Consider the following 14,833-nt stretch of genomic DNA (forward strand, 5'->3'; position numbering starts at 1 on the left):
CACCGGTGAAAATGTAAGTCGCCGGTGGGATGGCACACGCTGCGCAGGCGATTTCGGCAAATCGCAGAAGTTGCCTCGTGAGGCATTTTCGGCGATTTGACGAAATCGCCTGCGCAGCGTGTGCCATCCCACCGGCGACTTACATTTTCGCCGGTGGGATGGTAGTTCGGAGAGATTAGTCGCCCGCGAACAGGGAGATTTGTTGCGGGCGACTAATCTCCCCGTGTGCCAGAGCCCTAAAAGAGGCTATGTGATTTGAAGGGATCCCCATTTGAAATGCAGGGCCCCTACATGCTTGACCGACCACACCCCTTATGTGCAAAACCTCACACAGACCCCACTCAAGATCCGCCTAAACCCGCTAAACGCTGTCCCTGCCCTCAGGGCCCAGGATATGTATCCTTCCTGTCTCCCTCAATTGCAGCCCTAATTACTTTTATTGATGTACCACTCCATTTATATCAGTCTGTTGGTCAAACAGTGTGGTTGGATTGGCTAGGGCCCACTCTTCAGTTACAAAATGTGCTTAACGTTAGTGGTTATTAGCTTTACATTCTCCTTAAAAGAACATTAATTTTAAAATGCCCATAGCTGGCCATACATGGGCCAATAAAAGTGTCTCTATGTGGCCCCTCTATGCTTAAATGGTGGCTTCTGTGGCCCAACCTAAAAGCCTAAAACAACTGTAGATTTCAGTATGTGCAGCAGGCAGAGTTCCACTGTGAGCAGTAGGAGGCAGGCATTATATACTGTGCCACTAGGAAGCAATGGGTAAGTACCAAGCTGGGTGGGCAGGATCCTGGGGCCAAGCCATCACACACACAAAGATACACACACAGATACACACACACATACACACAGAGGTACACTGGCGGATCCCGAATAGTCCCTAACCCTCACCTCCCCCATCCCAGCCCCCCGCACATACACACACACACACACACACACACACTCTCACACACAGGCCCCGCCCCTGGGATCGCTCAGCCCTGCGCTGCTCTCACACAGCTGCACTAGCGGATACAGCTTCCATGGAATAAAGGTCAGAGAAAGAGAGACAAGTAAGTGTGCTGGGTGCCCGGGGATACAGAGAGAGAGAGGTGCCCGCTCCGTGCCCTGTGGCACTGCCCGCCCGCTGCCTGGCTGTGTGGGGCTGCCCGGGCTTATTGCTGCTTCCCTGCTGGATACAGTTATGTCCTGGGCTTGTCCCCTGTCTGCTCCGTAGGACTATACTTAGTGGGGGAGGGAGCCGGCAGGGGCGACTGGCCTGGGAGCCGCTCATACAAGGGCCCTTGTAGGAAGGAGTGTGGGAGAGCGAGCTGTTGCCTGTGCAGACAGAGCAGGCAGTGTGTAGCGCATAATGGGGAGGGGGGAGGCTTTATACATAAATGCTAGTAACTCCCAGCACCCTTGGGCTGCTGTTAGTGTGGGGATGTGGGAGTAGTAGATCATTCTCTTTTGTGTTGGGCCGCCCGTTATGTTGTAGAGTTATAACAGTCTGTATATATCATATGGTTGCCTTTAGCAGCTGCCCAACTACAACTCCCAGTAGCCACCTAAAGCAAAGACCTATGAGTATGGTGAGAGTTGTAGTTGGGGTCAAAAGCTGGACAGCCTTAAAGCACCTTTATTTCCTAAAAGGCTTAGGTGAGTCCCAATCTAGCTAGCAGCTTATAGTGAGATACATGTTAGCTGCTTATGTCAGGGCTGGGGGGGGGGGGGGGGGGGGGTGTAAGTGAGAATAAACTGGCAGGGTGATATGGCTGTACTGATTAACAGTGGGCTGAGGGGGAGTTTGTTAATGACATGTTTGTTGTTGCCGTTACTGTTGGCGTGCTAATGACTTCATTATACAGCCGTGACCTTGCATTGTAGCTTGTGTCCGGTTTGCGCCAGGCGGAATCTGTGCCCTGGACATTCATATGAACCGTGTATAGTGAGGAATACTTACTAACTATAACTATGGCAGCTATAATTCCTATCGCCCTGTGACAGTCTTACTTTAACAAAAGCTGAAAGGCCATTATATGGGCATGCCTGGCTTACCCGTTATGTATTATATGAAGGTTATCCACCTGAATAAAGTATATAAGTATAGGGATGCTGGGAGTTTAATCACAGGTTGGGGACCTGCATGTTTAAATCTAAATGGGAGTTCCATGACCTGTGTAAAAATATATTGCCTTTATATAGTCCCAACACTCCTATTGCTTCTAATATCCTGTGTGTGCTTTATACTGTTTGTACACAAATCCACATTGCCCAATGTTTGGTACCCGCACAGCAGGTTTCTAAATTGTCACATCTTTGGAGTAAAGGGGACAAGATGATGGTACGCGATGAGGCTGGGGAGAGCTGGATACTATCATTATATTCAACAATATATTATAGTATAGAGTAGCAGTGCTACTCTGTTGTTTTTCTTTTGAGGGGGTTATGATATATCTAAAAAAAAAATTCTGTGCTCTGCAGTTTGGAATTGTAACAGTTTTATGGTTGTTTGGGCTGTGGCACACGGGGAGATTAGTCGCACACAACAAATCTCCCTTGTCGCAGGCAACTAATCTCCCCAATATGCCATCCCACCGGCGAGAATGTAAATCGCCAGTGGGATGGCATTCGCCGGTGCCCCTATGCCTCCCACTGGCAATTTACATTCTCGCCGGTGGGATGGCATATCGGGGAGATTAGATGCCCGTGACAAATATCCCTTGTGTGCCACATCCCTTAAGGTGGCCATACACGTACCGATAATATCGCACGAAACCTCATTTCGTACGATATTCCGTGCGTGTATGGTATGTTGGCGAGTCGACCGATATCGCAGGAAGCTGCTGATATCGGCCGACTCGCCGATCGGACCAGTTTGAAAATTTTGATCGGGCGCCATAGAAGGCGCCTGACCAAAATCTCCCTTCAGCGCTGAATTGGCAGAAGGAGGTAGAAATTCTATTGTTTCTACCTCCTTACCTGCCATTTCAGCCCTGAATGGTGTGTGGTGGATCTGACGATGTTTCGTGTGACCGATGGTCGCACGAAACATCGTCAGATCGCCACATTTATGGCCAGCTTTAGGCTCTTACCCTGGCAACCAGATGGATGTTTGAATAGCAGATTGAAAGATGAATAAAAGGCCTCCACTGAAAGATACGTAAAGTGGAATAAAACATGCTTATTTTAAAGGTGTAGTTCACCCTTAAGTTTACTTTTAGTATGATGTAAATATTGATATTCTGACACAATTAGCTTTTTGTTCGGCAGATTTCCTATTTGATAATTCAGCAGCTATTTGGTTGCTAAGAGTCGTATTTACTCTAGCAACCAGGCAGTGGGTTAAATGAAAGGCAGGCATATAAATAGGAGAGGACCTGTATAAAAAATAATAAAATTGTAGCCTCACAGAGCAACGGTTTTTGACTCCATTTGAAAGCTGCTAAGAGGAAGAAAAGTAATTCAAAAACTATAAAAAAAAAAAAAAAAATAGAAACCAATTGCAATGTCACTAGGAAATAGGGCATTCTATAACATACTAAAACTAATAGGTGAACCACCCTTAACTGCCCTTTTATAGGCATACTAACACTTTTAGTGAGGATGCCTAACCGATATTTCAGTGATTTTATGTTTACTTTATTATGTGGGCCTCTGACACCACATCTACTGCTGGAGCTGTGACAGCGTACTAAAAAAACTATCTTTCAATTCTGCTACTCTCTGCCTTGTTGCCGGGGTCAGCGACTCGCAGCAACCCAAAGGCAGATTCACTTAGAGGCCAGATTTGTTTTTACTCTGGCCCTCTCTTATTAAAACCACTGCCTTGATTTTAGAATACGATATTGATATGAAAGGCCTGGGGGGGCCAGGTGATTGGATCAACCTTGGTGGCCAAATTGGACAAATAAATTTATTAATGTTAAGGTTTGTAATGTATTGGTAAAATAGTGTTTGCAGTAGGGTATAGATTATAATACAACAATTTTAGTGTGTAAGGGTTTATATTTCATTTATTGCCTTCCACACATTGACAGGATCAAAGCCATTTTCAGGTTAAATGCAACTCTTGGTGCCAAGAATCGTTGAAATGTTTTATTTACAGGACAAACATAATATAACAGCAAAGCAGAATTATTGTCCGTGTGCCATACTCCTAAAACCGGATGGTAAATGTGCAGATTGCTCCGCTCGTCCTTGCTCTCTGCCAGATCTGCTTGTGGATATTTAAACTGCACAAAATGTATGTGCTTTGGCCAATCAGTCTGATTCCTGTAGGCTAGCTAGTATAAGGCCACATTGAGTGACCTCTCGTGTCACCGAGAGAAGCATTTGCGATGTCAGCAATAAGATGACTGGTTTACTGAAAAAGTCCCCGGTATTCTTTATGTATGTTGGACATTTTGTGGTTTTGTTGAAGATGTCACGGAAAAGCCAGTGGGTTTAATATAGTGCAGGGATCCCCAACCTTTTAAAAAAGTTTTAGAGAGCAACACAAGAATGAAATAAGTTCCTGGAGGTGCCAATAAGACCTATAATTGGCTATTTGATAGCCCCTATGTTGACTGGTAGCCTACAGAAGGCTCTGTTTGCCAATTACACTGGATTTTTTTGCAATCAAATCTTGCCTCCTAACCAGAAATTTAAAAATAAGCACCAGCTTTGATGCCCCTGGGAGCAACATCCAAAGGGTTGGCGAGCAACATGTTGCTCACGAGCCACTGGTTGGGGATCACTGATATAGCGTATGCTATATTTGCAAGGTCTCAAAATGAACAGATATTTGTCCAATTTGGCCACCAAGGTTGATCCAATCACCTGGCCCTCCAGGCCTTTTATATCAATATTGCATTCTAAAATCAAGGCAGTGGTTTTCATAAATAATATAAAGTTAATTGAAGAGGGCCAGAGTAAAACAATTCCGGCCTCTAAGTGAATCTGCCTTTGGGTTGCTGCGAGTCGCTGACCCCGGCAACAAGGCAGAGAGTTGCAGAATTGAAAGGTTTTGTAGTACGCTGTCACAGCTCCAGCAGTAGACGTGTTGTCAGAGGCCCACATAATAAAGTAAACAGAAGCTGGGTTATTACTTGGCACTTGTGCCATTCGCTAACCTGTTACGGTGCTAATACTTCTAATACCTTCTTGCTCAGCCTCAAAAGGCAGTTGTCCTGCCAGAAAGACTTAGCTGTGGTCTGTTTGCTGGTGTGACACCCGTATACACTGATAAATTGCAGCCATGCTGATGGGGCATACTCACACCAGTTCCATGACCCGTTTCTGTGTGTTCCCTGCACATTGCAGCCGTCGCTGTAAACTGCAGGGCAGTCACTTAATGTGACATTAGCCTTTAAATACTCTCTAAATACTGTGAGAAACTGGACTTCAGGTCGTTAATGTTGTCTATACCAGTTGTCACAGAGGTGCGATTCGTATAAAGGGAAACCACAAAAGGTGAGGTTTGGGGTGTTTGTGAGAGGAAATTGAAAGAGAAGACACCATAGATGTCGTTTGATATGTAAATAATGCCCAAAGAGCAAATAACTAGTCACCTTTAAGTGATACTAAAAACTTCAAAATATTCATTTTCATTAATAGTTCCCTATAGGTCATGTCAATCAGGTTTTTCTAATAGGGTTGCTTTTATAAGTAATTGTTACTCAAGTTCTTAAATCTGACTTTTGTCATCTGACTGTCCCTTCTCAACTTGTCAGTTACAACTTCTAATGCTAACGGCCTATCGCTGCACAAATATGGCAGCCCCCTCATAGAGGAACATGGGGGATCAGATAGGTAATGTAAAAGCATCAGGCAAATACCTTTAAGGCAAAATTATAGAGAGCATGGAAAGACAATATTATCATAGATGTAAAAAAAAAGTTCTTTTTTTTTTTTTTTTGGTGTCCGTATTTCATTAAATGCTGGGCTCCCACCCACTCCCCTCTTCTCAGGATGTCATTTCAGAGGTGTTTGAGTGATGCTTTTTTGTTCCATCAGCATGTTTAGAGGGTTTATAAAACACACCCCTATATAATGCACAGGTGCACCCTGGAACAAAGTGCTGTAGAGAAACGTGTCGTCTTCATGCATTTTATTTAGTACAAAATGCACTGGAAAAAATGGAGAACCAGAAAATTAGATTTTCGTACTGGAGGCTAAGAAACATAAAGTGACAAGCATAGCCGCACATGTCCCAGCCGCCTTCCTCAGCGGAACTGATGGCTCCTGATTAACATATGTGACTGCTGTGACAGAAGGAAGCAAGTCCTCCTTCTAACGTGATTGTTGTGTGGTCAACCTGTTGCATTTTCCGCAGGAAGCAGAGGCCTCCATTTCCTGCCGTAAGCACAACAGCTTCTCTTAAATGCGCTTCAGAGTTACACATGTACCTGCCTCCCATTTGACTTGATATTTACATGCTGTGTAATGGCAGGGCAGGTGTTCAGCTTATATGGTTGTAGCGAATCTACAGAGTTGATTATATTCTATGACTGGACCAGGAGCCAGCTTTGCACCTGTTTTTGCATTCCCCCATTTGTGCTTTAATTGGGCAGTTTCGCCACGTTGATCTGGGAGTAAAAAGTGTTATCAGATATCCCAGGTGAAAGGGACATCTGTTATTGCGCAGATTTGTGTCATCCCCTGCTGAATCACATCGGTTTAAGTGTCTGTCACATGGGATCATGCTGCCACTGAGCTAAGCTATTTCCTTGCTGGAGGATATGTAATTCTATTGTCTCTTCAGGTATATTTAACATAATGGATTTTCTGCTTGGAGTTCTGGTGTTCAGGTTTGAGTACCGTAAATTATCCTTGCTCCTTTAACCTTGTGTCTAACTAGGGCAACTGTGTGTTGGCTTTTCAAAACAATTGAATTTGGAAACACAGCCCCAAATAGATGCCAGGTACTTGTTTTGCCTGTTCCATACCATGGAGGAAATTGTATTTGATTGGCCAGAAGTGTATGCCAAACATTACGGACTTACAAAAGAAATTGAGTTTTTTGTAGACCATGACTTTACTCCTATGGGCTTGAAGCCTTCCTGCGTTCTCCATCTGTCTTTAAACAGCCACTTGTGGCATTAGGGTGAAGACACATGGAGCTACTAGTAGCAGCTATCGTCATTGTAGACAATGACGATAATTTACTGATAGTTGTCTCTACGTGTGTTTTAGTAGAGGCAATTCTCCGTATTGTCTATAGATGCCCATACAGTGTAAGACTCTACTCGCTTGGCGAGGTCACTAAGCGAGCATATCTTCTCCTGATATCCCCAACTACGGTTGGGCAATATCGGGCTAATTCAGAATGGGGGGTATAGGCGCAGTGGATTCGACGGAAAAATCAAACCTGCCCAATAAAGATCTGGGTGATTTCAGGCCAGATGTCGGTCGGGCAAGCGTGTCGTTCGTGCCCATACACGGGCCAATAAGCTGCTGAATCAGTCTAAAGGACAGTTATCGGCAGCTAGATCCGGCCATGTATGGGCACCTTATGGCAGCGTATTTTCTGGCATTTACTGTAGTAGTTGTGACAAGTAGCTGCTACTAAGTAGCTTTGTGTGTCTTCACATAGGGCTTTCCTCTACTGCAGCTGTTGCCCTGCAATACTACTTTTTAAAATCAGCAGAATTTATCATTCAGCTTCTAATTGGTATTTGGTCGCCCAAAACAGGTTGCCAATAAAGCTGGTGTCCACATTTAATGGGAGTGTTACAGTTTGCCTTTATTATTCACAGGCAGCGTTTTAAATAGGTAAACAAATGGTTACTCATACAGCTGTTTTATAATGATCTCTAATTAGCAAACTTGTGCTTCTGAAGAGGCGCCTCCGGCCACAAAGCACATTTAGTTTATCATCCATTGCGCTGATTTTTACATTTATTGAACGTATTTATCTTGCCTGCTTTGTGCAGTTCTGGCGCGCTGTTTGTATTGGGCCACAGCTGGTGTTTCCTTTTGAAGGATGTAGCTCAGTAGAGACTATTAGGGTTTATTCAATATTTAAATGATTTTTAGTACACTTATGGAGTAATGGAGATCCAAATCCCTTATCAGGAATACCCCAGGTCCCGAGCATTCTGGATAACAGGTCCCATACCTGTACAGACAAATCAATATACACTTGCAATGGAGTATGGTGGGACTATTGAGAATCCAGAATATTTCAGAACATTAGTAAAAACAGCTGCGATGAACATACACTTAGATTAAAGCTGCGCTAAGCTAAGATGTTCAGACATAGGGCCTAAAACTATGTTTGGTGGGGACATGGGATACATGAGCTGGGGTGAAGGCTTAGGCATGGGACAGCAATGAGACAAAAATGTATTTATGGTTAATGATTATTGGATTACATTTAAATAAATGCAAAGTAAAATGGGAAAATTAGATAGTTTCCCATTCTGCATCTTAAATGTAGCACAAAACCTTTACAAAACTTTGACTTTTGGACATCCCAGCTCTCCAAATAAGGTTTCCAAAATCCTTTACATATTGAAAGTGAGGATCATCCCTGCCAGCTTGCTCTTAAATTAATGAATTTGTGATAGTAATTTGCAGATGGGTAGTTCTTTTTATTTAGGGAGGTCAACAAATGAATGCATTTTTTGGATTAGGCCCTAGACTCAATTATAAGCAAATAATTCTAAGTTTAAAAAATGATTTCCTTTTTCTCTGTAATAATAAAACAGTACCTTGTACTTGATCCCAACTAAGATATAATTACCCCTTATTGGGGGCAGAACAGCCCTATTGGGTTTATTCAATATTTAAATGATTTTTAGCAGATTTGAGTTATGGAGATCCAAATTACGGAAAGATCCCTTATCTGGAAAACCCCAGGCCCCGAGCATTCTGGAAAACAGGTTACATACCTGTATATCTAAGCAAAAGGAGAATGCATTTGGATCACTCATCAATGTCCTTTTAGATATGAAAATCTTCCCTGCAATCTAGGTGAAGGCAGGTGTCTTCTGCCTTTAGAAGATATCATATAATACAAAGGTATAATTCTAATATAAGGTTGGACTGGGTTTGTCCCCAGCTAAATACTGCCTTCTGTACACATATCAGGAAGGAATTGATGAATAGAGACTTCCCATTTGTAAGAAAGTTTGGTACTTTTCTAGTAACCCCAAGCAAGCGATCAGCAGGTAGCATTTACGTTTACAAAACAACTGCTTGGTTGCTGTGGGTTACTAGACCTGTGTAAACCTGGCAAGATTTATTACATTATTCTGTAAGGATATTAAAGGGAACCTGTCTTTCTAAGAAATAACTCCAGATTCTTTTCCATTTTGCTAGTTACTTACTAGTTACTAATATAAATTATTTAAATCTTAATTCCCAATCACAGCCAAGATGAAAGTCACATGGGCATTCCAAATCTCTCCTGTGCCAATGTCCTTATGTGCCTTTAACAATATTTGTTTTGCTAGTTTGTTTTATACAGCAATAAGAACCAAACAAGTTCCCAGTAGCTTAATACCCTTTAATATTAATCTTGGTATTTGAAAGGTAGTTAACTGTGCTTAATGGCTCGTGTCTTATTTAAATCAGGTATTTATGCAAACTTTTGCAAAACAGCAGCACCCAGTATACAGTGGAGGAAATAATTATTTGACCCCTCACTGATTTTGTAAGTTTGTCCAATGACAAAGAAATGAAAAGTCTCAGAACAGTATCATTTCAATGGTAGGTTTATTTTAACAGTGGCAGATAGCACATCAAAAGGAAAATCGAAAAAATAACTTTAAATAAAAGATAGCAACTGATTTGCATTTCATTGAGTGAAATAAGTTTTTGAACCCTCTAACAAAAAAAGACTTAATACTTAGTGGAAAAACCCTTGTTTGCAAGCACAGAGGTCAAACGTTTGCGCACATTTTAGGAGGAATGTTGGTCCCACTCCTCTTTGCAGATCATCTCTAAATCCCTAAGGTTTCGAGGCTGTCTCTGTGCAACTCTGAGCTTGAGCTCCCTCCATAGGTTTTCTATTGGATTAAGGTCCGGAGACTGACTAGGCCACTCCATGACCTTAATGTGCTTCTTCTTGATCCACTCCTTTGTTGCCTTTGCTGTATGTTTTGGGTCATTGTCTTGCTGGAACACCCATCCACGACCCATTTTCAGTTTCCTGGCAGAGGGAAGTAGGTTGTCGTTCAGGATTTTACGATACATGGCTCCGTCCATTTTCCCGTTAATGCGAATAAGTTGTCCTGTGCCCTTAGCAGAAAAACACCCCCAAAGCAAAATGTTTCCACCCCCATGCTTGACGGTGGGGACGGTGTTTTGGGGGTCATAGGCAGCATTTTTCTTCCTCCAAACACAGCGAGTTGAGTTAATGCCAAAGAGCTCTATTTTGGTCTCATCAGACCACAGCACCTTCTCCCAGTCACTCACAGAATCATTCAGGTGTTCATTGGCAAACTTCAGACGGGCCTGCACATGTGCCTTCTTGAGCAGGGGGACCTTGCGAGCCCTGCAGGATTTTAATCCATTGCGGTGTAATGTGTTTCCAATGGTTTTCTTGGTGACTGTGGTCCCTGCTAATTTGAGGTCATTAACTAACTCCTCCCGTGTAGTTCTAGGATGCTTTTTCACCTTTCTCAGAATCATTGACACCCCACGAGGTGAGATCTTGCGTGGAGCCCCAGAGCAAGGTCGATTGATGGTCATTTTGTGCTCCTTCCATTTTCGAACAATCGCACCAACAGTTGTCACCTTCTCTCCCAGCTTCTTGCTAATGGTTTTGTAGCCCATTCCAGCCTTGTGCAGGTCTACAATTTTGTCTCTGACATCCTTGGACAGCTCTTTGGTCTTTCACATGTTGGAGAGTTTGGAGTCTGCTTGATTGATTGATTCTGTGGACAGGTGTCTTTTATACAGGTGACTAGTTAAGATAGGTGTCCTTAATGAGGTTGACTAATTGAGTAGAAGTGTCTAACCACTCTGTGGGAGCCAGAACTCTTAATGGTTGGTAGGGGTTCAAAAACTTATTTCACTCAATGAAATGCAAATCAGTTGCTATCTTTTATTTAAAGTTATTTTTTCGATTTTCCTTTTGATGTGCTATCTGCCACTGTTAAAATAAACCTACCATTGAAATGATACTGTTCTGAGACTTTTCATTTCTTTGTCATTGGACAAACTTACAAAATCAGTGAGGGGTCAAATAATTATTTCCTCCACTGTATATATAACTAGCAAGTCCGTGCAGAAACTGAGCTGCTAAATGTTTCCTTATTAGTCATTTTGAGGCAGAAATAGCAATCCCACTTACATGCATCTATTAAAGGAACAGTAACACCAAAAAATGAAAGTGTATAAAAGTAACTAAAATATAATGTTCTGCTGCCCTGCACTGGTAAGGGCTCTGGCACACGGGGGAGATTAGTCGCCCGCGACAAAACTCCCTGTTCGCGGGCGACTAATCGCCCCCGTGTGCCAGAGCCCTAAAAGTTGTGTGTTTACTTCAGAAAGCCTACTATAATTTATATAAATAAGCTGCTATGTAGCCATGGGGGCAACCATTCAAAGGAGAAAAGGCACAGGCACTTAGCAGATAACAGATAAAACACTATTGTATTCTACAGAACTTATCTGTTATCTGCTATGTAACCTGTGCCTTTTCTCCTTTTTTCCAGCTAGAATGGCTGCCCCCGTGGCTACACAGCAGCTTATTATATAAATTATAGTAGTGTTACTGTAGCAAACACACCAGTTTTACCAGTGCAGGCAACAGTGCATTATATTTTTATTACTTTAAAGCTCTTTCATTTTTTGGTGTTACTGTTCCTTTAATGTAACCCAAAGTCTTTTTTTGTCTTATACTAAATAAGCAGTATACCCCTATTTACACCTTTAGTAAACCTGAGCACAATCGGTGTACTCCCTCAGCCCATTTAAAGATTGATAATCAGCTTTGTATAAACAAATCCTTAGCTGCAGTATTTGAAGTGGACATATATGAGCCAATAAAAGCTGATGGCAGTCTGAGTTGGCAGTTTATCGGCCCACATACAGTGGTGCTAGTGAAATAAATATTACATTTGGCCATGTATTTATTGAAAAAAAAAAAATGATCCAATAACATCTGCGTGTGGCAAAAGTAAGTGAATGGTGCTCTCAGTATTTGGTGTGACCCCCTTGTGCAGCAATAAGCACAACTAAATGTTTGTGGTAACTGTTAATCAGTTGTTCATCCCATTCCTCCATACAGAACAGCTTCAGCTCTTGGATGTTGGTGGGTTTCTCCACAATATTTTATTTGAATTAAGGTTAGGACTTTCACTTTATTCTTCTGATATAACTTTGGTATAACAACTTGTGTGTTTATGTTCGTTGTCTTGCTCCATGATACACTGACTCTTGAGATTCAGTTCTCGAGCAGATGTCGTTACATTTTCCTTTAGAATTCTCTGGTATAGTTTAGAATTTAATGTTCTATTATTAATGGCAAGCCGTCCAGGCCCAAGCCAGAACACTGAAGTGAAAGTGGTTTCATTTCCTTGCGTAGTGCAAGAAATTACAAAAACCATGGATTCTCCCTAATTAAAACACAAACCAAATGTATTCATTACTTCAGCTCCAAAATTATTTGAAAAACCCTGTTCAGAAAAAAAAATGTATGATCTGGAACTGGTCTTATCCCTCATGTCTCTGCAAAATACATTTTTCCCCTGCATTCCCATAGCTCACCCCCTACCCAGTGTATGACGGTGTATGATCTGGGTGGGTGAGGTCTCATCTCTGCGATAGTTGGTCCAAGGGGCAAATTCCTCTATCTGGGCAATCAGATGGGCAAAGAAGCACTTCTCTGCTGCCCTCTGCTATAGTACAACCATCTTTACTATGTTAGAAATCCCCTTGAATTAAGTCAGCTGGCGTTTTTGTCGAATGATGCCCAGCTATTGGAAATTCCAGGCAAAAGTTAGATTGTATCCTTTCCAAGATGCCAGGCGATGGGAAACTCCGAGAAGAGTGAGATTGCAGCCTGTCCAGAGAGATATGGTTACATTTTGTCTTTTAACATCTGAACACAGAGGAAGTCATGTTGTTTAATAGTTATCACTGCAGGCTTTCATGGAGCTAATTGGGGGGTGTTAAAGAGCTTAAGAACATAAAAGAAGACTTTTAACAAGACATATGCTGCTGGTTGAATTGGTTTATGAGATAGTAGTGTAGATGGTAGCATTTTAAAGCATAAGAGCCTCTGTCCTAGTTTTTCTGCATATTGAGCCACCTATGCAGTCTATGGAGCACTCTCGAGCCAAAAAATATTCTTCAGAGGACTGAAGTTGGAGAGCACCATCTTACAATTCATTGCTTCAAGCAGATGCAGACCAAGTTATTTGGTGTGTAGGGTATTTTTGAATCTTGGCTTGTTACAGTCAGGTCCCAAAGTAATCCCTGCAGCTGCACTTTTTTATATAAATGAATGGCCCAGTAGCACTTGCTTGGAAGCTATAATTAATGTACTCCTTGTTCAGTAGCGGTACCTTTTTCTTGGTAACCAGGTGGCAAGCAGTGCGGCTTCTAGTGAGGGGCCACTAGCTAGTCTTGCTGAGTGCAGCTGGTACAGATCTACGAGGCAGGATGCCTATCTTGAAGGGTTACTGTATCTGTTTGGGATGGAGGCACCCCTAGAATAACAATAAAACGGCTTTATTGATTTATGGACCTGTTATAAAACACAAACGGAAGCAGAGTCATGTGTTTATCCGTGCTACCAAGAAACATGACTATCATTCATGTTACATTAATTTATACAGCCTGCCCCAACGTTCTTGGTCACACTTGAAAACATTTGGCTTCTAGTGTGTATACACAGGCTTTGGCTGTTAAATAGAATGCCCCATTGATTCCCAAGGTTCTCCACTGGCACAGGCAAGCTGAGGCTTGAAGAGCATTGAGTTGAGGCCATAGGGCTGCTATATATCCTAATGTGTAAAGCAGCCCTGTATCAACAATAAAACAAATGCTTGCAAAGCTGTTTTATCCTCTTACTTGTTTTTTTTTAATGTTTTCATATCTTGAGGGCTTTAGTCTGACCGACTTGCCTTCTGATCTCCGAAAGGACAGCAAGTTTTAAATCAGTGCAGTCCGCATCAGTCAGAGTGGCATGGCTGCTGAAAGGCCTAGCAGCTGCAAAGACAAGGTTTTTTTAATCCTAATCAAGGACAACACAAGCCATTGTTTATTGTAAAGTGAAGTGATACTGCGGCAGTCACAATACTTCCTGCTCTCTCACATGAAATACAATACAATTGTTATGTTAATATTTTACTATTACTGTTGTTGCTTTAGAGAACAATAGATTTCCCCAAACAATAGGAACTGGGAAAAGGAAATAAACTGATAGAAAAACATCTTTCCTGCTTAGCCATTGAACAGCCTGTGTATTGGATACTGCCTGAGAAGCTAGGAGCATGGCACCTCTTATTAACACCAAAATAATAATCCCCCCAGGCACATTGTCAAATTAAAAATTTAATGTCATTCTACAGTACCTTTTTGTATTACAAGGTATGTAGTAACCAGTGGTTAATGTATTGATACCTGTAACAACCAACCAAATTTTTGCATTTTAACAGGTGACCTGTAAATATTGTATTCATGTGATCAGCCAATGATAAATTCCTTGCTGTCTTGCACTGCTGGGCTTAGTAGGCACCGATGTTGATAGTTTTGTTTTGCTCAACAAGTGTCTACTTTATTTGCAATGCAATATTGCTCCATATGTCTGTAGCAACCGCCTATGCGCACTATGTGACATCATCTGGGGTGTTTTAGTCACGAGGCAAAATGAAAACGTTGCTTTTAAGGTGGCCATACATGGCAC

The 14,833-nt window shown here is 42.1% G+C and overlaps 1 protein-coding gene across 4 annotated transcripts in view; it reads left to right on the plus strand.

The window, feature by feature from the left end:
• Positions 1–862: 862 nt before the first annotated feature.
• The window catches only part of st3gal6 (ST3 beta-galactoside alpha-2,3-sialyltransferase 6), a 69,659-nt gene continuing 55,688 nt past the window's right edge, over positions 863–14,833 (plus strand). Inside the window, exon 1 of one of the 4 annotated variants that reach the window (XM_031895820.1) lies at positions 863–1,061. The gene's annotated coding sequence lies outside the window, so the exon portion shown is untranslated. 4 annotated transcript variants of the gene reach the window in all.

This window comes from Xenopus tropicalis, chromosome 2 (genome assembly GCF_000004195.4).
Source record: "Xenopus tropicalis strain Nigerian chromosome 2, UCB_Xtro_10.0, whole genome shotgun sequence".
Lineage (NCBI taxonomy): Eukaryota > Metazoa > Chordata > Amphibia > Anura > Pipidae > Xenopus > Xenopus tropicalis.